The 24,147-nt window shown below is 36.4% G+C and overlaps 1 non-coding gene across 1 annotated transcript; it reads left to right on the top strand.

Annotated features, from left to right (window-relative positions):
• The first annotated feature begins 14,230 nt into the window (after nucleotides 1-14,230).
• LOC111766794 (small nucleolar RNA SNORA47) lies at nucleotides 14,231-14,367 on the top strand. The gene has a single exon (XR_002798761.1). It is a non-coding gene; the product is annotated as a small nucleolar RNA SNORA47 (small nucleolar RNA).
• The last annotated feature ends 9,780 nt before the right edge of the window (nucleotides 14,368-24,147 follow it).

Below are 24,147 nucleotides of genomic sequence, written 5' to 3'. Positions count from 1 at the left end.
ACAGAAAAAAAATAAGTGGTGATGGGGGAAAACAAGCCGTTGTAAGACAGGATAGTTCCCAGAACTGAAAAGCATAAGGAAAAACAGTCACTGAGTGAGGGAGAGAATTTAAGTAAATCAGAGAGGCAGGGGAGAAAACTGCACAAAAAGAGACAAAACAGATCAAGATTTCCATAGAAAGAACAGAAGAGCAGATGAAACAACTGCACAAAAAGCACAATCTTAAAAATTTTAATGCATTATGACAGTTTGAAGCTTTTTGTGGATCCCAGAAAAGAATTTTTAAAAATCATGTTCTTGGAGTCAATCCATTCCTGTGGGGAGCGGGGAGGGGAAATGCTTTGATTGGATTGGATTCAGCTGGGGGCTTTGATCGGATGGCTTCAGTGAGGCATAACCCAGGGTTGGCCTTGGTCATCTTGCGAGAGTCCCTTATAAACTGTGGAATGAAAGCAAAGACAAAGAGAGAAAAAACAGCAGAAACAGAGAAAAGGAACCCAGGAGCACAGAGAGGAACTCAGGAGAGAGGAAGCCACAGACAGAGCAGCCAGAACCTGAAGCAACAAGCCCTGGAAGAGAAGCAGATGCCTCCATGTGCCTTACGAGGTGGAAGGATTCCAGGATAGCCTGCAGCTGACCTTTGATGAACTATCTCTGATGATGCCTTGATTTGGACATTTTCACAGACTTAGAACAGTAAGCTTTTAATCTAATAAACTCCCATTATAAATACCACTCCTGGTATATTGCTCCCAGCTGCTTCTAGCAAACAAACAGAAATTAGGGACCCAGGAAATTATGGTGCTGTAATTGCAAGTCCCAAAAATGTTAGAATGGTTTTACAAATGGGTAGGGGAAGATTTTGGAGGAATTGCGTGATGCTTGATAGAAAAGGCCTAGATTGCTTTGAAGACACTGTTGGTAAAAATATGAACCTCGAAGGTATTTATGATGAGGCCTTAGAAGGAAACGATGACTGTATCATGGCAAACTGGAAGAAAGGAGATCCTCACTTTAAAGTGGCAGAGAACTTGGTAAAGTTGACTCCTGATATTAGAAGGAAGATAAAATTTGAATGTGTCAAGATTGAATATTTAGCTGAGGAGATTTCCAAACTAAATGTGGACTGGGTGACCTAGCTTCTCCATGCAGCTTACAGAAAAATGTAGGAGGAAAGGGATAAGCTGAGAACTGAACTCCTTGGTACAGAGAAACCAAAAGTTAATGGTTTGGGAAATTACCAGTTTCTAGAAAATAAGTCCCCAGAGAATAATACCCCATGTGAGAACTTAACTGAACATGGAACCAGATAACCATTTCCTTGCAAGTCAGCATTGGAAATATAGTTATTCAGAAAGGCTTTATGGAAAGTCTTACTGTGTGACAGCTTGGATCCGTTTCCTGTATGTTATTTGTGATATCTGTATGAATAAAATCAATGTCAGCCTGAACTAAAAGGGACAGAAAAGGGAGAGATTGAAGGAAAAACAACTTCAAGGGCAAAGCCATGGAAGGTGAGGTCTGGACTTAAGACATCTTCTCAGGCCAAGAGAGGGACCCCACCCATTTGTGAGGAAAGGATGAGTTTTACCTAGCATTTGAAGAGGGAGGCCATCTGTCCTGATGTTAATGGAGAATGCTGTTGCCCCTGGCTTTAGAGAAGGTTGAGCACATTCCTCACAGGCTGGGGAGAGTTTGGTCATCACCCAACTGTTATGACTGGGTTGGGCTTGTGCCTCAGAGATTGGCGAGAGTGTGGCTATCACTCGGGTGTTCCTGGATAGTTCGGTGGCAATCAGATGATTGATGAGGGTGGAGCTGAGAAGACAATCACTAGGCAAATACCTGGAAGGGGTGGGGCTCCATGAGGCCCCAAGTAGAAGAAATAATTCTTCTATAGATGACTTTCAGACTTTGAAAACTAATGGATATGCCCTGCAGGTTTTCAGAAGTGTTTGGGACCTGTCACCCTTGTTTTCCTCCCAATTTCTCTCTACTGTAATGGAAATGTATTCTATGACTGTCCCTCCTTTGTATATTGGAAGCAAAAGCTTGTTTTCTAAGTTTCACAGGTCTACAGCCAGAGGGGAATTTTGCCCTAATACAGACTGCATGCCTATAACTGATGTTGATGAGTTTTTTGTACTTAGTATTGTAACTGAAATGATTTAAGCCTTTTAAAATATTGTAATGGATATATTGTGCCTATGGAAAGTACATGTCTTTTGGGGTGGGGATCCAGAAGGGGGTATATAACAGTTTGAAGATTTTTGTGGATGCCAGAAAATAATATGTTCTTGGAGTTAATTCATCCCTCTGGGTGTGAGACCCTTTGATTGGTTTGGACTCAGTTGGGGGACTTTGGTTGGACTGCTTCAGTGAGGCATCATCTACGGTGGGTCTTGGTCTTCTTGCTGGGGTTCTTCATAAACAGAGGACTGAAAGCAGAGACACGGAAAGAAAGAAGCTGCAGAGACAAAGAGAAGGAACCCATATGCTCAGAGAGGACCCCAAGAGAGAGGAAGCCACAGAGAGAGCAGCCAGAAACTGAAGTAATAAGAACCAGAAGAAAAGAGAGGCCTCGATGTGACTTGTCATGTGGAAGGAGTACAGGATCATCAGCAGCCAACCTTTGGTGGAAAAGCATGCCTTGATTTGGACATTTTCACAGCCTCAGAATTGTAAGATTTAACCTAATAAATTCCCACTATAAAAGTCAACACATTTATGATAAATTGCTCCCAATTTATCATAATTCAGCAAAATGAAACATTAATATCCAGGAGATGAGGCAGAAGAGCTGAGAAAAATCTGAACAGTTAAATATGAGCTACAGTAAAGTTCCAGAATAATCTGGACTAAAAGTCAAAGATGAGTCTTAATGCAAACACAACCAACAATAAAACCTTACACAAGAGGGAGAAATTGACCTTCAAAGTTAACACATCGAAATAATCAGTTGTCCAGACATCAAAAAAAATTTTCAAGCCATATAGAAACAGGAAGATAAAGCTCAGTCAAGGGGACAAACTAAAACTTGAGAAGAGACAGAATTTAGAACAACAAACCAAGTTCAAACAAGTTTCCTAAATCAAGTCAAGAAGATGAAGGAAAATATGGATTTGAAGTTAGAGGATATTAAGAAGAAAGTGTGTGAGCATAAAGAAGAATTCTGGTGGGAACGAGTGTTGTTGGGGGGGGGGGGAGAGGGGGGTGGGGGGGTGGGGTTGAATGGGACCTCACATATATATTTTTAATGTAATATTATTACAAATTCAATAAAAAATAAAAAAATTAAAAAAAAAAAAAAAAAAAAAAAAAAGAAGAATTCTGGGAGGTGGGGGTGTATGGGGACCTCATACTTTTGAATGTAACATTAAAAAAAATAAAGACAAAAATAAAAAATATAAAAAAACAAAGTATAATCCTAAGAACCAAAAAAAAAAAATTCTTAAAGTTTAGAAAGAAACATAACAGAAATTATGAGATGAAAGGCAAAATAATGGAGACTTAAAAACACTAGAGGCACACACAGCATATTCAAATAGGTAGAAGAATCAGTGAACTAGATGACTGGACAAATGAAATCATACAGTCAGAACAGATAGAGAAAAATAATAGGAAAATCTTAGCGATGTCTCAAGGATTTGTGTGACAGAATAAAGCATACAAACATATGTGTTATGGAATGTCCCAGAAGAAGAAGGAAGGGGAAAGGAGCAGAAAGAATATTTGAGGAAATTTTGGTAAAAATTTCCCAAGTCTTATGAAAGACATACATGTCAAAGAAGTGCAGTGTACTCCAGCTAGAATATATTCTAAAGGACCTACACTGAGACAATACTAATCACAATGTCATTTGCCAAAGATAAAGAGAGAATTCTGAAATTAGAAAGAGAAAAGTGATTTCTCAGAGTAACCACAAAGAAAGTATTTTAAAAATATACAGAAACAAAAATGAGGAAGCTATCAGTCAGCTACATCACAAAAGATCAACTATACAGAAAAGGAGATTGCAATAAAGGGAAAGAGAGTCAAAGGGGGGAAAAAAGGTATGACATACAAAAAACAAAAGAAAAAAAGAGACAAAGCAAGTACTGCCTTAACAATAATAACACTGAATGTTAATGGATTAAACTCCCCAATTAAATGTCACAGATTTTCAGAATTGATTTTTTTAAAAAGGATATTCCAACTATATGCTGTGTACAAGAGACTCACAGACTTTGTGTCCAAAGACACAAATAGATTGAAAGGAAAAGAATGGAAAAAGATATTCCATGCACTTACTAACTAAAAAAGAGGTGGGGTAGCTATACTTATATTGGACAAAATAAACTTAAAAGCTATTACAAGAGGCAAAGGAGGACACTACATATTAATAAAAGGGTCAATCCATCAAGAAGAAATAATAATCATAAATATTTATGCATCTACTCATGGTACGACAAAATACACGAGGCAAACACTGGCAAAGCTGGCTGGAGAAATAGACAACCTACAATAATAGTTGGGGTCTTAAATACACCACTTATCAATAGATAGAACATCTAGACAGAAAATCAATACAGAAACAGTGAAATTAAATACTATTGTAAATGAGCTAGACCTAACAGACATATAGAGAGCATTGTACCCCAATACAGCAGAATATACCTCCTTCTTCTTCTTAAGTGCACATGGATCAGTCTCCAAGGTATACCACATATTGAGTCACAAAACAAGTCTCAATCAATGCAAAAAGACTGATATTAAACAAAGCATCTTACTTTACTGGAATTGTAGTTGGTGCTGGGGTTTAAGATATATCTAGGGGATTTGAATCTCTGGACTGACAATATGATAGCCAGGCCCTGACCTCAACAGACTTCAGCTCCTACACTCTGATTTATTGGACTTACCCCACTTAGCTAACATGGAGTTGAAGAATGTCAACCACCACACCATGGAGCCTAGAGTGCCCACAACTGAAAGCAGGAGGATTGCATCCAGTATCCATGTGGAATCTAAACCCCCTCTTGACATAGATGTGGAATGGATACAACCAAGCCAAGGTCCACAGTAAGGAGGAATACAGTAAGGATTAGAGTGGACTTAATGATATCCTATTCATGAACTATTGTGGTTAATAATCGAGAAAATGTGACATTGGTGTGGAAAAAAGTAGTCATGGTGGCTGCTGGGTGCAGGGAATGGGAGGAAAAGATGAGATGTGGAGGCATTCTCGGGACTTGGAGTTGTCCTGGGTGGTGCTCCAGGGACAATTGCCAGACATTGTATGTCCTCCCATGGCCCACTGGATGGAACTTGGGAGAGGGTGGGCTATGGTGTGGACCACAGGCCATGGGGTACAGCGATGCCCAGAGATGTACTCACCAGATGCAATGGATGTGTCATGATGATGGGGGAGAGTGTTACTGTGGGGGGAGTGGTGGGGTGGGGGGCGGTGGGGGTGAATGGGGACCTCATATTTTTTTAATGTAATATTTTTTAAAAAATGAATAAATTGAGTAGAATTTGGGGGGGAAAAAAAGCGTCTTATATGGCCACAATGGCATGAAGCTGTAAATCAAAAACAAGCAAAAAACTGGAAAATCCAAAAAATATATAGTAGTTAAATAATACACTCTGAAACAATCAGTGGATCAAAGAAGAAATTATTAGTGAAATCAGTAAATACCTTGAGATGAATGAAAATGAGAACACTACATATCAAAACTTATGGATGCAGCCAAGGCAATGCTAAGAGGGAAATTTATTGCCTAAATATGTATATTAAACTAGAAGAAAGAACTGAAATCAAAGGCTTAACTCCACACCTGGAGAAACTAGAAAAGAAAACAGTAAATTAAAACCAAGTAAAGCAGAAAGAAAGAAATAAAGTTTAGAGCAGAAATAAATGAAGTAGAAAATACACACAAAAAAAAATAGAAAGATTAACAAAATTAAAGTTGGTTCTTTGAAAAGATCAGTAAAATAAACAAACCCTTAGCTAGACTGAAAAAGAAAAAAAGAGTAAATGCAAATAGATAAAATCATAAATAAGAAGGGAAGCATTACTACTTACCCCACATAATTAAAAAGATCATAAGATACTATAAAAAACTATATGCTAACCAACTAGACAACTTAGATAAAATAGACAAATTCCTAGAAACACATGATCAACCTCACTGATTCTGGAGGGAGTAGAAAATCTCAGCAGAACATAAAATAACATGACTTTAAAATGCTGTTTGACCTAATGTAAGGGGGAAATGGAAAGCAGAAATGAGTTTATATGGCTATGAGTCTCTAAAAAAGAGTCGGGAGACTGTCAGAAGGATTGCCCTTATGCACAACTGAGCAGAGTCTGAGAGACAGATAAAGTAGATACAACCCCCAGATATCGGTTCCTTCGAGAGCTAAAGAGACCCATGGGAGTTATGGTCATGGCCGATAGGGTTAACTACCAGGTCAGATGGCCCCTCTTTGGAACTGGTGTTTATGTGTGATGAATCTGGACTCAGATGGGATCTCTCTACATAAGACTTTCATGCTAATGTGCTGGAGGTGCAGTTAGTGTCAGGGTTTAAGATATATTTAGGGGATTTGAATCTCTGGGCTGACAATGTGATAGCCAGGTCCTGAGCCTCAACAGACTCCAGCACCTACAATCTGACTTATTGGGCTCACCACACTCAGCTAAGATGGAGTTGAAGAAGGACAACCACCACACCATGGAGCCTAGAGTGATTACAACTGAAAGTGGGAGGATTGCATCCAGCATCCATGTGGAATCTGAGCCTCCTCTTGACATAGAGGTGCAATGGACACAACCAATCCAATGTCCACATAGAAAAGGTGGCATTGGATTGAGTAAAGTGGACATGATGGCTGATGGGTATGGGGAATGGCAGGAAGAGATGAGAGGTGGAGGCGTCTTTGGGACATGGAGCTGCCCTGGATGGTGCTTCAGGGGCAATCACCGGACATTGTAAATCCTCACAGGGCCCACTGGATGGAATGGGGGAGAGTATGGGCCATGATGTGGACCATTGACCATGAGGTGCAGAGGTGCCCAAAGATGTACTTGCCAAATGCAATGGATGTGTCATGATGATGGGAAGGAGTGTTGCTGGGGGGGGGAGAGGTGGGGTGGGGGTGGTGTGGTTGAATGGGACCTCATATATATATATATTTTTAATGTAATATTATTACAAAGTCAATAAAAAAATTTAAAAAAAAAGAAAATCTCAGCAGAACAATTACAAGTTAAAAGATTGGATCAGTTATCAAAAATCTTGCAAAAAAGAGAGGAGGACGTGTGTTCACAAGTGAATTCTACCAACCATTGCAAGAATTAATACCAATCCTACCCAAAGTCTTGCAAAAACTGAAGAGGAGGGAATACTATCTAACACTTGCTATGGAACCAAGATCCCCCTAACACCAAACCAGATAAATAAACTTACAAGAAAAGAAAATTACAGACCAATTTATCTTATAAATACAAATTTAACATGACAACTGAGAAAGGTAACCATCTATCCTATTAATTTTTAAATTATTATGGAATGAAACAAGAAGAGTCATCTCATAAAATTCTTCACAATTTGAATAAATTTCTTACTATTACCCGGATTATAAAATACAACACATGATGACTTATAATATAATGTTATAGGAAAAGTCCATATCTTTAATAGAGTCTTGCTCTTCTGATATTTTTTAAATTACCCAATGAAGTTGCAGAATTTTGGTAGATTAAATGTTTAATCAATTCACCTTTTGGAATAGGCCTGCCTAATTTTTTCATGTTGATTTACAACCATCTACTAGGATATAGTTATTTCAAGTACACCTGAAATCATAATTCGGCATAATATTATTGTAAATTACATTTTATTAATAAATATGGTCCAACATGGGATGGGATCTTAGTAATAACCCACTACTTATTAACTGTATGAACATGAGCAAACTCTGTAGCCTCTATGAAACTCGTTTTCTTTTTCATAAAATAAGAATAATAGTAACTATGTCATAATTGATGTTAAACTGAGATAACGCATGTAAAGCACATAGCACACCTACTGATAAATTTTACATGCTCATAAATTTTTATTATCATGACATCAGAATATAAATTTTATTTAGTCGAAAGTTCAATTTCATAATAGTCACAAAGTCGATTATTTGAGGTTACAGCATATTTATTACATTTTTCAATCACTATATCTTATTTAAATTTCACTCATCATATAAATTGGAAGAAACTTCTGAAATTAAAAATAAGTGACCAGTTTTTAATTTCATTCCATTTACTTACTGGAAGCTTGGGAATTGACAAGCCACACAACAACCAATTCTGACAGCCCTTCTTTTCAGTCTGACAACAGAGAAGAACCTGAGTTGCAAAAGTGCAATTCTTAATAAAGGCAAATTCCATTTCCATATGACAGATAAAAGTAAAACAGCGGTTGTCACTTAAATTAAAATTTTCACAACAAAACGTTTATGAATGTAATTTTGCTGAACACTGCGAGAAATGAAAAAGGCCCTGCCACTGATTACTATACTGGAAAAATAGATGAGCACCAAAAAACATTCAAGTTAATTATCACAGCAAGGCCAACCCATGAGCAGAGCTGGACTTCCAATTTTAGAAAATAAGTAAAAACCTGAGAAATATATAGTCTGTCAACAGGGACCACAAAATCTATCACCAAAATAATTCATTTTAAATGTTGGGGAGTGAGGAGAGCCCTTTGAAAGCTTAGGCCTAAATTGATAGGAGAATAATAAAGGGATTGGAGGAAAATTCTTTATTCTTTTATGTCTCCATTCTCTTAGTATCCATTGTTGTGATCTATAAAACCACAAAGAAAAGCAGATTCTTCTATGATTTTAACTGAAGGAAAATTGTGGCAAAGTAAGTTATTAAATGACTAGTTTGGATCACTTGGCTAGTCAGGGAGAAAGAAAGAATTCTGGCTGTTAGGATTTTGGAATGTTCTTCCTGTGTGTTGTAGCTCAGTGATTTTTTTGCATGCAAGAACTGTTTCTTCTCAGTGGAAGAAAATTGTTCAGTGTGTTCAAAGTAATTGTCAGGCAATTATGTCATTCAAATCTTTCAGAAGATGCTTTCCTGAACAGCTTAACAATTTAAGATAAAAATGTAATTTCATACTCCATATTAAATTGTTAAAGTTCTAAACGGTTTCAAACAGATCAGGAAGGGTAGAATAGTCTCCTTTATTTGCAAAACATCTTTTAGGAAGGTGGACTTTGGGCACTGATCTCTGAATTCTGTAAAATGAATTAACCTGATATTTGTCAAGCCTGGACCAAGTTCATCTCCTAGGACCCCTTCATATTGTTGCATTTAAAGACATAACATTATAAAATATGATTGCTAGGAATGTGTGAACACTATCTAGAAGGAAAGAAAAAGTATTTTAAAAATTTCAAATAAGAAAATATTTTCAGTTTTCTTCATCACTAGTGCTTATTTAACTTGTAATCCACTAAATAATTAATTCAGGTGTTTTTGAGCTCCTAGGACATGGTCCGTAACCTTGAATATTTTATATCCTAATCATGGATGGGAAAAACATATATACAATGCAAACAATTCTGTAAGCAATATTCTAAAGAGCTAATATTTACATAGCACAACAGTATCTTTGAGGATGGAGTCCTTAAATCTTTCCAGTAGAAGAAATGGTCTTAGGGAAAAATGAATTCGAGTTTGGTCTGATTAGAAAAAGTAATCATTCGGACATATAAGAAGGGAGAAGCAAAATCAAAATGAACCAAATAGCTTATTTCATTCATTCATTCATCCAAAAATATTTATTAAGCACCTTCCATACAGCAAGCACTGTTCTTGGCATGGGAATACAACAATAGTCCTCAAGAAATGTAAATTCCAATTGTGGAAGGAAACTACGAGCTTGTAAGCAAATAAGTTTTATGTTAGATGGTGAGAAGTATTGTGGAATCAAATAAAGCAGGCAAGGAGGGAATGTCAGGGAGAGATTGCTATCGCAGGGTGGTCAAGAAGTTTTTCCTAATAATATGACTTATTGAAAAGAAGCATGTAGAAAGTGAGAGAGAAATGTATGTGGATACAGTACATCTGGGGAAAGTGCATTCCAGAAAGAGAGAAAGGTAAATTGCAAAGACCCTGCATTGGGGGCAAGTTTGAACATGTTTGAGGATCAGATTGTACAAAATCATGAAAAAGACTGGTCTGGCTGAACAGCAGTTAAGGTAAGCTGGCAATAAAACCGGCAAAGTAAATTTTGGATAGACTGTGCAGTGTCTCCTAATTTTAAGTAAGATAAGGACATGGCCTGGCTTTTAAAAACAGAACGTTCGACAATGTCGAGACTCAGTCTTAGAGACTCAGTCTTCTCTTAAGGGGAAGAGAACAGATATAAGTCCAATAAAATGGTGCAGATAAAAGAAGATGAGGGCCTGAGGACAGATAGCAGCCATGTGGATGGAGAGAGATTTAGGAGGCAGAAATAGAAGGATGTCATGATTGGGCTATGGGGATAAGGGAGAAAGAAGATCAAAAGAAGTTCTAAAATTGTTAGCTTACACCACAAGATGAATGAGAATGTAACCAAGAGTTAAGAATTAACAAGTGATTATGATTACTAAATCATATAGATATTTTAATTTTCCAATTTATTATAGAATAGCCAAAAGTTAATACTTACTGAAAGACTAGCCACACCCTTGTTTATAATTACTATTGTGATGGTTATTTTAGACCTGCCTCAACCTTGTTTATGATTATCCTAGACTGGTCTAGACCTTGTTTAGTTATTCCATACTGGTCTCAGCCTTGTGTGTACTTGCTATTGTAATGGCAATGATTCCACCCTTCACTGTTTGAATCCATAAAAACTTTGAACTCCTCAGACTTGGACAGACAGATTTTAGGCCAATAGGCCCTCTGATTTCCTTGCTATGCACTAGCAATAAACTCTTTCCCTCTTTGAAACCACACTATTTGAGAAATTGGTCATTTGAAGCACATTGGACAGAAAAACCCACATTTGCTTGATAACAAGAACTCTATGGAGACTTCTATGAAGGATGAGAGAATTACAGGGCTGACTTCTCACCCAGAAAAACAGCTTGAGGACAGACAGAAACTGTCTAGAGAACAAGTTTCTCCCTTGTTCTAAAGAACAAGGGAGTAATAAGCAGCACCCAGGACAGAGAGGGGTGAAGAGATAGAGTAATTGTGGTGAAGATCTGGAAGTAAGTCAGACCCCTGCTGCTGCTGCTGCTGCTGCTGCTGATGATGATGATGATGATGATGGGGCCCAACCACCACTCTTGGGGCAGACCGCTTCAGGACATCTGGTCCCTGGGGTGCAGCTATGCATTGAGAGGGCTTCAAGGGTCCACTTCTCCAGGAACAGGAGGAGAGAGAGGGATAGCCCATTGCTGATCTAACTTTTGGCTGGCAAATTTGGACTGTGGGTTCCTACAGTTTCCACCCATCCCAGCCAAATACTGCCAGGCCATTGTTCCCACCCAGGAGCTGGAAGGAAACTAAAAATGTCCTGTTTTCTCAAACACCCTCTGTAGCAGTTTGATATTGCTTATGAATTCCAAAAATAGATATTGGATTATGTTTGTAAAGTGGTCTGTCAGAGGTATCACTTGAATTGATTACATTATGATTAGGACTTTGATTGGACCATGTCAGTAGGGCATTGAGTCCCCACCTCTTGGTGGGCAGGAACTCACAGAGAAAAGACATGACAAAGGGCAGAGTTGGGAGTTTTGAGCTGGAGTCTGGGAAGTGAACACACAGGAGAAGAACACAGAGGAATAGAGATGACTCTTTAGATATGGCAGAAGCTTGAGGGAGAGAGACAGAGCTGTTCACCTGAGAGTCTACAGCTGGCCTTGTGGAGAGAGCACAGCAGCAGATCCCAGAGAGAAATGGAGCCCCAGGAAGAGAAGAACCCAAGGAGCCTGAACCCTTGCCAATGTTGGCAGCCATCTTGTCCCAACATGTGACAATAGACTTTGGGGAGGGAAGTAACTATGCTTTATGGCCTGTTAACTGTGAGCTTCTACCCCAAATAAATACCCTTTAAAAAGCCAAAAGATTTCTGGTATTCTGCATCAGCACCCCTTTGGCTGACTAACACACCCTTCTTACTGACCAGGACTGGGTGCCACTGACACAGAGGGAAGCAGTGAGTTCTTCTTCCCAAGAACAGGGAGGGTGTGGCTAAGTGACAAGCTTGAACTAGAGTTTGGCTCTGAATAACCTGCTCAAAAGGGGAACTCTCCAGGACATTGTTTCTGTGCTGCCCACCCAGCGGTGAGCATTGGGTTGAGGGGAAAGGCTTGTTGAAGAGCACCACCTACTGCCAAGTCTGGAAAGTGCACTCAAAGGGGAAAAAAATAAAAAATAAAAGAGCCTTTTTGGTACCATTCCTGTCTGATCCCCATTAGTGGTTCCCTGGTCCTATTTTGATCAGTTAAACAGGGGTAATTTTAAAGTCCCAGAATAAGTTGAACCAAGAATCAAAGAAGAGCCATAAAGAGTTTGTCAACAATAAAATCCTAGGCAAGAGAGAAAAACTGACTACTAGAATAAATACACCACCATAATCAGATGCCTAGACAAATCAAAAAATTACAAGCCATCCTAAGAAAATGGAAGAGATGGCTAGGCAAAGGAACAAATCAAAATACCAGGCAAGATGCAGGATTTGAAATAACTAATCAATGATATTCAAACAAATCTCCTAAATCAGTTCAAGGAGTTGAAGGAAAATATGGCTAAAGAGATAAAGGTCATTAAGAAGACACTGGATGAGCACAAAGAAGAATTTAAAAAGGTTGGGGAGAAAAATAACAGGTCTCATGGGTATGAAAGACACTATGGATGAGATTAAAAATACATTAGAGGCAATAAACAACAGATTTGAAATGGCAGAAGAAAGAATTAATGAATTAAATGAGAGAGCAACAGAAATTGAAAAGACAGAAGAACAGGTAAAGAAAAAAATAGAAAAAAAATTGAGTTGGGGTTCAGGGAATTGAAAGATAGCACAAAGCTAACCAACAAATGTGTGATGGGATTTCAAGAAGGAGACGAGAAGGAAAAAAAGGGGCAGAAAGAATATTTGAGGAAATAATGGCCCCAAATTTTCCAACTCTGATGAAAGACATGCAAATATACATCCAAAAAGCCCAGCATACTCCAAACAGAATAAATCCAAATCAACCTACTCTGAGGTACATACCTATCAGCATGTCCAATGCCAAAGATACAAAGAGAATTCTGAAAGTAGCACAAGAAAAGTAATTTGTCACATACAAGAGCTCTGCAAAAAAACTAAGTTCTGCTTTCTCATTAGAAACCATGGCAGCAAGAAGGCAATGGTATAATATATTCAAGGTACTGAAAGAGAAAAACTGTCGGCCAAGAATTCTTTATCTGTCCTTCAAAAATGATGGTTAGTTTAAAATATTCACAGATAAATGGAACTAAGAGAGTTCATAAGCAAGAGGCAGTCTTACAAGTATTAATAAAGGGATTTCTCCTGTAGACAGGAGAGAGAGGTTTGGAGTAGAGTGGGAGAATGTAGAAATGAAGATTATCAGAAAGTGTAACCAAAAGGGTAAAAAGACTGGCAAGAATAAGATATGACACATGAAAGCCAAGGGATAAAATGATCAAAGCAAGTAATGGCTTTAGAGTAATAACATTGAATATTGTGTCAGTTTGAGATTATTTATAAATCCAAAAAAGAGAAATATTATGTTTGTAAACAAATCTATGCCTCTGGGTGTGATACCCTTTGATTGTATTAAATTCAGTTGAGGGCAGATTCAATTACCTATTAAGATTGCCCTTAAGGCTTCTGATTAGACTACATCAGTAAGATGTGACTCAGGTTGAGTCCCTGCCTCCTTGCAGGTCTGATATAAATGGATTCACATGGAAAGACAGACACAAGAAGAGAGAGCTCTGTCATTTTTTATCCTGCCATGTGACAGAAAGAAGACTCAAACAGCTGAGGCCCTGGGGAGAGATGAGCCATTTTGCCTAATAGCTTAATTGGGAAGAGAGCAAAACAGCCAAGAATAATATGGAGGCCCAGAAGGAAACAAGCTCCAGGAGAGAGAGGACTACATGATCATTTAAACATGAAGCCCCAAGAGACTGGGCCCACAGAGTTCAAGAGGAAAGGGTGAGTGGAGGACTGAAAAGATGAGGCAGATCTGTACCATGCTGCCTTCCACTAGTTAACACCTCCCAGAATGAAGGGTGCCAAGACAGAGGATGTCCCTCTGCCACCCTTGGAGGAGTAGCACTGTACTGGCCAACATTTGTGGTGCTAAAAAAAAAAAAAAGGAAAGGGTGAACCCCAAGTGGGAAAGAGAAACCTGGCAGAGATCAGTAGCCATGGCCATCTTGCTTCTTCATGTGACAATATGTCAGGATCAACAGTAGCTGACTTTAATAAGAAAACACCTCTGATGGAGCCTCTGTTTGGACTCTTCATGGCCTTGGAGCTGTAAATATTTACCCCCAAATAAACACCTTTATAAAAGTCAACAGATTTCTGGTACTTTGCATTGGCAGCACTTTGGCAGACTAATACAAATATTAATGGATTAAACTCTCCAATCAAAAATGACATAATGGATACAAAATATGAACCATCCATATGCTGTCTATAAGAGAAAAAAACCCGTAGACCTAAGGATACAAATAGGCTGAAAGTGAAAGTTTGGAAAAATATATTCTATGCAAACAGTAACCAAGAAAGAGAATTGGCTATATTGGCATCAGACAAAAACAGATTTTGAATGCAAAAATGTTATAAGAGATACCAAAGGTCATTATATATTAATAAAAGGGGCAATCCACAAAGAAGAAATAAAAATCATAAATATCTGTGCACCTAAACAGGGTGCCCCCAAACACATGAAGCAAACTCTGGCAAAGTGAAAAAAGAAATAGATATCTGTACAATAATAGTTGGAGACTTCAATATGCCACCTACATTAATTGAACAACTAGACAAGATTACCAAGGAAACAGAGAACTTGAACAATATGACAAAATGACATTCTTCTTAAATGCTCATGGATCTTTCTCCAGGACTACATATTGGGTCACAAAATAGGTCTCAAATCTAAAAAGATTGAAATTATACATTGCACCATCTCTGATCATAATGGAATGAATTTGGAAATCAATAATAAGTGGGAAAGAGAAAAATTTACAAATATATAGAGGCTAAACAATACACCCTTTAACAATCAATGAGTCAAAGAAGAAATTGCAAGAGAAATTTGTAAATATCTTGAGACAAATGATAACAATAACGTAACATCAAAACTTACAGGTTACACTAAAAGCAGTGCTGAGATGTCAATATTAAAAAGGAAGAAAGAGCTAAATTCAATACAGACCTAAATGAATACCTGGAGAAACTAGAAAAAGAACAACTGAATTCCAAAGCAAGCAGAAGGAAAGAAATAACAAAGATTAAAGGAGAAACAAATGAAATTGAGAACAAAAATATAAGAGAAACAAAACCAAAAGCTGGTTCTTTGAGAAGATCAATAAAATCAACAAACCCTTAGCTAGACAAAGAAGAAAAAAAGAGGGAAGACACAAAGAAATAATATCAGGAATGAAAAAGGGAACATTACCACAGACACCCCCAGAAATAAAAGTGACCATAAGAGGAAAATATGAACAACTGTATTCCAACAAACCTTTAACATAGATGGATGGAATAGACAAATTCCTACAAAATCAGGAACACCCTACCCTGACACTACAATTGAATCACAACTAAAGAAATTGAATCGGTTATCAAAAATCTCCCAGCCAAAAAAGAACCCGGATCAGATGGCTTCTTAGGTGAATTCTACCAAACATTTCAAGAAAAATTAATACCAATCCTGCTCAAACTCTACCAAAAATTGAAGAGGAGGAAAAATTACCTAATTCATTTTGTGAAGCCAATATCACTCTAATACCAAAGCAAGACAAAGATACCACAAGAAACGAAAATTACAGATCAATCTTCTAATTAATATAGATGCAAAAGTTCTCAATAAATACTTGCAAACAGAGTCCGACAGCATATTAAAAGAATTATACACCATGATCAAGTGGGTTTTTATTTCTGGTATGCAAGTGTGGCTCAACACAAGAAAATCAATAAATGTAATATACCACATTAACACATCAAAGAAGAAAAACCACATCATCATTGATTGATGCAGAAAAGACATTTGACAAAATCCAGCATACTTTCTGAATAAAAACACTTTGAAAGATAGTAATAGAAGGAAAAATTCCTCAACTTCATACAGAGAATATATGAACAACCCACAGCCAACTCAACATTCATAAAAATTTTCAATAAAATGTAAATCATTACAATGAGTATGGTTAATAGTGCATATATAAGAATGTTTTCCTCTGAAACAGAACAAGTATATGTTAATGTTCTAAGATGATAATATGGGGGAAGCAGATGTGGCTCAAGCAATTGAGTGCCTGCTTCCCACATGGGAGGTCTCCAGTGCCTCCTAAAAACAACAACAACAACAACAACAGACAACACGCAAAAAATTGGAAAAAACAATTCAGGGGAGCTGATGTGTCTCAGTGGTTGAGCATCAGCTTCCAACATTCGAGATCCCAGGTTCAATCCCCAGCCCTGATACCTCAAAAAAAAAAAAAAAAATGGTGATAATAAAACTAAAGCAAATTTGGAACCTGAAAAAATGGTAATATATTACTATTCTTCCATCAACGGTTAAAAAGAAATTATGCCAAATGAAATAAACCAGACACAAAGTACTATATATTGTTTGACTTCATCTATATACAATGCAAATATGAATAAATTTATTGAGATAGAAATAGATTAGCAGTTATGTATGGCAGGGGAAGGATAGTGGGATTGAGAGGTAACCACTAAGGGGTAGGGTTTTTTTCTTTTTGGAATAATGAAAATATTCTGGTATTGATTCTAGTGATGAATATACAACTCTGTGATTGTGCCCAAAGCCAATGATTGTACACTTTGGATGGATTATATGGTTTGTGAATATGTTTCAATAAAACTGATTTTTAAAAAGCATGTATATATTACAACAAAAATGGTATATCCTAAAGTTCTGAAGAATCATTAAATTTTGCCCCCGGTATGTTCCAAGCATAAAATGAAACATTTCATTTTTCTTTAACAACCTAGAATATGAACACTTTTATTCCAGATTGCTCTAAATTTATCCTAACACATATAGATTAAGAGCAACTCAGAAAGAGTTCTCTAATGAGAGCAAAGCCAGAGCAAAAACAACTATCATGGTGATCACATTTTTAAGATTGATGACTATTGGAAAATGAATCATGTGCCCCACAAAAGATATTTTCATACCTTAACCCACGTTCCTGTGGGTGTAAACTTATTTGTAAATAAAACCTTCAGAAGATGTTATTAAGATGTTGCCAAATTGAATCAGGTAGGCCTTAATCCATATGATTGGAAGCCTTATAGAGGAAATTCTGACAGTCTGTAGAAGTCAGTGTCAGAAAAAGCCAGAAGTCAAAAGAAACCAGAGAGGAATGAGAGACCACCATGTGATGGAGGACTGCTGCATTCGTCAGCAAAGCGGTGCTGATGCAAAGTACCAGAAACGTGTTGGCTTTTATAATGGGTATTTATTTGGGTTAGAAGTTTACAGTTACAAGGCCCTAAAAAGTCCAATTCAAAGTTGCTTTTTCACCAATTTCAGCCACCACATGTTGAAGCAAGATGATTGCTGATCTCTGCCTGGTCTTTCAGGGCTTCCTATATCAGTTTCTGGCATAGAGTTCATTTCTCGCTGGGCCTTCTCAACTGCTCGGCTGCTCTGTTCTCCTCAGCGGCAAACCATCAGGCAAATGACTCATCTCTCCCTGGGGCCTCAGCTGTTTGAGCCTTCTCCTTTCTGTCACAAGGCAAGGTTCTCTCCTTTTCTTGTGTGACTTCTTGAGTGAGTTTCCATTTATATAGGCTAACAAAGGGGATGGGGACTTAACTTGAACCACGCCTCACTGATACGGTGGAATCAAAATTGCTGTGGGAAGAGAGAACCAGCAAGATGGCGGCAGAGTAAGGAGCTCCTAGAGTCAGCTCCTGCTGCAGGGCAGTTAGCAAACACCCAGAGCTCTCTGGAGCTAGCTGAAAGATGTGTTTGGGGGCTCCAGGAGACCAGAAGAGCATCCTGCAACATCCTTGAGGGAGTGGAAGGAGGAGACTGCCCATCTGCAGAGAATACTCGTAAGTAGAGCACTCCACACCCAGGAGGCCAGTGCCCATCCTCCACTGGAGGCACAAGCCACCTCAGGAACTGTACCGTGGCTGGAATTAAAAGTTCCACTTCCCCAAAATGGGGGAGGAAGAGACGGTTGGGCATCAATTTCAGCTACAGATGAGCAAATTCAGCAGGCTACAGTATAATCCTGAGAAAAGCTAAAGTTTGAGCCTGTCCAAGTCAGAAAGAGGCCAGTAGCCACCATCTTAACTCCACGCCTGGCACTAGGAGAAGCAGGAAGGACTGAAAATCACAGTGCTGATGATAAGGTGGGTTGGGGGGAAAACACACCAAATGTAAGATAAGGGCTATGATTAGTAGTAAGATTTTGACAATATTCTTTCATAATTTGTAACAAACGTCGCATGACAATGCAAGGTGTTGGTGGAGAGTTGATGTACGGGACCCCTGTATGATGTTATGCTTGTTTGCTTTTAAGTTCACAACTTTTACTATACACTTAATTGTTTATGTATGTTCATATATAAATGATACAAAGATAATAATAGGATCGGTTAGGGGGAAAATACTTTGTTTAGTAGTAACATTTTGACAATGCTCTTTAATCATTAGTTAAAAAGTTTTAAAAACAATGGAAGTTATTGGTGTTAGGGTGAGATGCTATATATGTTTGTTTGGTGTTATATATGTTTGTTTTATAAATTCACAACTATTATACATTTATTGTTTATGTATGTTTATGTATAAGTGATATATTTCAATAAATTTTTAAAAATTGCTGGGGAAAATGTGGGAGGTGTGGGGGAGCAAGGCATATAGGAATCCCTGTATTTTTATGTAACATTTATAAAATGTAAGTATCTTTTAAAAAATAAAAATATATATTAAAAATTTTTTAAAGCCCTAAATTGATTTTATCAAGTAAATGTAAATATTTTAAATTTAACAGAATCTGAGGAATAGATTAGTTTACAAACATAAACTTTCCCATTTGGGGATTCATAATGTCAAACTGCCACAACTACCATCACCAGAATACTACTGCCCCCAAAGAAAGCATGGCCTTGCTGATAACTTGATTTTGATCTTCTAGCCTTTAAAACCATGAGACAATAAAATCTTGTTTAAACAACAAAAAAACAACTCTATGTCCAAAATGAAAAAAAAATAACCAGAAGGCAGCCATTTTCTATTCTTTCCAGAATGAATTTTGACCAGACCCATTTACCTAATGTTGATCATTGTACTTGTTGTGCTACATTAGTATTCAAGGCAATAACCACGCCACTAGGATTATTAAAAATCTATTGAATGACTTTTATGTAAGCTAGTCCTATGTCAGGACCTCAGCCATTTTGTGGTAAATTATTTTACTAATTTGTTACTTCTTTTTTTAAAAGTAATTAATTTGACTTCCTTAGGAAAGGAAACAAAGTACACTAAAGTGTCATCAGCACTATTACTAGCAAGGCTGTGTAACATCACATTTTCCAAATTTGAATTAAGGAAGGACATGATACCTGAGATTTGTAAGAGTAAAGCTGCCACCAAGAGAAGTCTGAAAAGAATTTCTAAAGAAACACGTTGTTAAAACACGGATAATCAGGGATTCTCATGAAACACCTGAAAATGACAGACCTTTGTTGGAAAAAAGAAGCATAATAAGCAGCATGTCTGAATTTCTTTCTTTTCCCAACATGGGGACAAGGGCTTCATTTCACAGACTATTTCTAAGCAGCTTCAAGAGAGAGAATTCGGGGTGTCAGGTGGAGAGGCGAGGTTCAAACTCCGTGTGATGGGGAGTGGTGAGACTACAACCCGTGCAGCTGGAAAAAAATCTCTTTCCCATTTAGCTGTAGTTACAGGATCTTTTTATGTATTTATAATTTATCCAGAACAATTATTGGTACATAGTTGAGGCTGAATAAACATCAAGTGAACCTAAGTTTTATTAATTTATATTAAATATATTTAATTTTATTCAATATATTTGGCAGAACAAGATAATAGAGGATATTTATTGTATCTAAGTATAATAAATACTATAAAATCTTTAATATGGATATTAAGCATATCATATACATATTTTTTAGTCTTGGTAGCAACCAAAGACTTACCTGAATCTGTATTCCATCAATTCTAATTTGAGCTAGATATTTATATGCAGAGAAAATTTTGCATTGGAAATTAGCCAACGTAATTCCATAAATTATAGTGCCCTTATAAACTCCACAAAATTTCCCCTAGTCAAACTAGAGAAATCTCAATTTATTACACCAAAACATTTGTGTCCATTCTTTATTATTGCATTTGTCAAGTGTTTTTCCTTGTTTATAACTACCTTTCCCCTCCTATACCATTCTCCTCAATGCTTCCTCTGTTAGAAGTAAGGTGGAATGTAAGGCAAGTTTGCTGAATTTAATTAATGCCAAGGAAATGGTTTTCCTAGCAAAAGAAACAAGGCAAAAGCTTTCAGAATTCTCTCCACTAGTGAATAAGACTTTCATTGCAAGGTATAGATAGTGGCTAAGAATCACAAAAGAGGAGAAAAATATATCCATAGATAAATTACTTGAAAATAATAATACAATTATTTAACTATTTAAATAAAATTGTTATTAAATCTATATATGTAACTCCAATGACAGAAACATCATCCATTTCTGAAATTGTGGTTAAAAAGAAAACAGCAAAAGCTGAAATCTCTGGAGGGGTTAGGAATTTAGATACATTGAATAATTGAGAAATGACTTTTATATTTATTATAATATCTAAATAGAATATAGAAACACATATGCATTAATTTAAATATATCTATTGTAATTCAGAAAGCATTTTAGGGTCTTTCATAATTTAAGATCATATACAGTATACACACAATATCAGATCTTATGTTTCTGTACTTAAAGTGAAGAATATGGAAAGGCCTAAAAGCCTAAAATCCTAGAATTACTTGGAGCCTGAACTTTCCTCTAATCCAAACCTCTTATTTTGTAGACTAAAAATACCCCGAGAATTGATCCTTAGTCAAGAAATCAGTTAAAGGAAAAAGTGAACTTCAGAAGACATTTGTGACCAAGTGATTAAAGAAATGGAATTACCAATTCTCCAAGTATTCTCCAAGCTAGTTTAAAGATTGTGATTAAATATGCTGTGAGAGCAACATAATAATGTGGAGAAGTTAAGAGTTTACATTCAAGCCTATCTTTATAATTCATCCCATCACATTTTAATTTGGTGAGTTTAGGTAAATAATACATTGTGAATATTGGTTTCAATTGTTAGTATAATTTTTATAGCTTGTTTTATTTTTTAAAAAATATGAGCCATCCTAGACAAAATTACAATAAGAAAAATTACTTCCTAGGCTGCTCAAAGTAAATACAATGAAATGGATCAGGTTAAGCAATGGGAATTTATTCTTTCATGGATTTGAGACTGGGAAAATGTCTATATAAAGGCCTGATCCAGCTTTCTCTCTGACAACCAGCTGCCAGTGGTCCCTGGCTCTCTGTCACATGGCATGGCACAACTATTTGCTGGTCTCTCCATTCTCTTCCAGCTTTCTTTGATTTCAGATTCTTGCTTCTGTGGCTTTCTCTCTCTGTGTCTGAATTTCATTCTCATATATAGGATTTCAGTAATACTGGCTGAGATGGGCCACATCTTAACTGAAGTAACCTCATCAAAAGGTCCTGCTTCAATAGATTTTCACCCCAGGAGTAGATTAGGTTTAAGAATGTGTTTTTCTATGATACCTAACAGCTTCAAACCACTATAATTACTTTTCCCTTATTTTTATTTAGTTTGAAATTTTTCAAACCTACAGGACATTGAAAGAACCCCCACATGCCAGTTACCTAGATTCCACAGTTGTTCATTTGTTTTTTGGATAGATAAAGATGTAGGTAAGATATAATTATAGATATAGATATAAACATAGTTATAAATATAGTTTTATATATATATAGATAGATTAGACATAGGTACAAACCTTCAAATACACATAGATACAGAAATAGATTTGTCTTTTCTTCAGAACAACTTGGGAGTAAATTGCAGACACAACATTTTATCCCTAATTACTTAAATATCATTATACTTTACACATTATCTCCTAAGAACAAGAGCATTCTCTTACATAACCACAGTAACATTACCACACTTAAGAAATGTAACATTAATGCAAAACAATCACATTACCTATGATATTTCCCCAAGTGTTTCAAAAATGTAGGTTTATAACTGCTTTTTCCTTCTGATTCAGAATCATGTAAAAATCAAATATTACATCTTGTGGTCTTGTTTCCTTACCTCTGTAATCTAGGCGAGCTCTTATTTTATATTTTATGGCATCACAATTTTACAGAGTCTAGGCCAGTTGTATTCTAGAATACACTGTAGATTTGGCTAACATTTTTTATGATTAAATTTATGTTAAATACTTAGGTCAACAGTACTATTTTAGGTACTATTTTGTCCTTCCCATTGCATAATATCAGGAGGCATATAATTCCAAGCGATGGATTGCTTTTCCCATTATTGATGATGCTAAACTTGATCACTTCATAAAGATGATTTCTTCACGGTAGAGGTACCTTTTCTCCTTCTAATTCATATGTAATCTCTGGTGATAATTTTGAGATCATAGGCATATCATATTCCCAAACAACTTTTCATACAATTATTTAAAATGTATTAAGATTCTTACTTTAATTGGTGGTTAAAAAATGATTATTTTCTAATTCAATCAACCCTATCATTTCATCTAATTTATTATATAGAATTGTTTTATATTCCATTATTTTCATTATTCTTCTGATTCTCTAACTGTCCCAAATTAGGACAGAGAGAACCTGTCAGACTGACTTCACTTTTAACAGGATCCCATTAGTTTTTCAGCAGTTCCTTGATATCAAGCACAAAAATATATTTCAGTTCCCCTTGACCTTTTCCTGCCCCAGTCTTGAAAACATTTTTTTTTTCAAGCTGCCCTGGTTACTTTAAATGGGCAATGGTTTTTAGAATCCAAAATCTGTGGACCTGGGTGCTCGTTGTTTCTATATTCTTTTGTGGATAGAGTTAGGGTTTTCTTTTTAATAATTTGTTTATATTTAGAGTCCCAATTGAAAATTCTTCACTAAGGATTTCTTTCTCAAATTCCCCTATTCCAAATTCATACACAACAACACCTATATATTTACTTATTCTAACTTTTGATTCACAAAATTTGGCTTAAAATCACTATACTAATGCAACTACCAGCAAAAAATCTGCTATTAAAAAGTTCAATATTTCTTTGCACTTGTGTGTGTGTGTTTCCTTAAACAGTGTCCCACTGAGACATAAATTCAGAATACTGTGTGCAAAGTGTAACTGTATTAATTATTTTCTTCTAGATGGTTATGTTATCAATTTGATATAATGTTTTTTATTTATAATTTGCTTTATCTTTTTTATTTGATTTTATTTTTTTAATATTGGAATCGTTTGCAAGTTCAAAATTAAAACTTTATAAAAGAGCTTATCCATAAAAATCTCACTCCCTTTCCCTTATGTCTGTTCCCACCCTCCTTTTACTGGCAAATACTTCATTCATTTCTGTTTTTTCCCCTTTCTTGACTTTTATTCAATATAAGGGCTAACATTAAATGCGTGATACTTGATAAGGTAACATTTGTTTGATTATTTATTTGCTTCACTTTTATAAAGCTATCCAGTTTGTTATGAAAATTATATTTGATATATGAAAAGAGATATACATGTATTTGACTTGGTTAAACAGAAGCAATAAAAGTAAATTAAGGCAAAAAGAGAGCA

The sequence above is a fragment of the Dasypus novemcinctus genome, chromosome 12 (assembly GCF_030445035.2).
Source record: "Dasypus novemcinctus isolate mDasNov1 chromosome 12, mDasNov1.1.hap2, whole genome shotgun sequence".
In the NCBI taxonomy this organism is placed as follows: Eukaryota; Metazoa; Chordata; class Mammalia; order Cingulata; family Dasypodidae; genus Dasypus; species Dasypus novemcinctus.
Note: the sequence above shows the minus strand (reverse complement) of the source record. Positions and strands in the feature narration are given on the sequence as shown.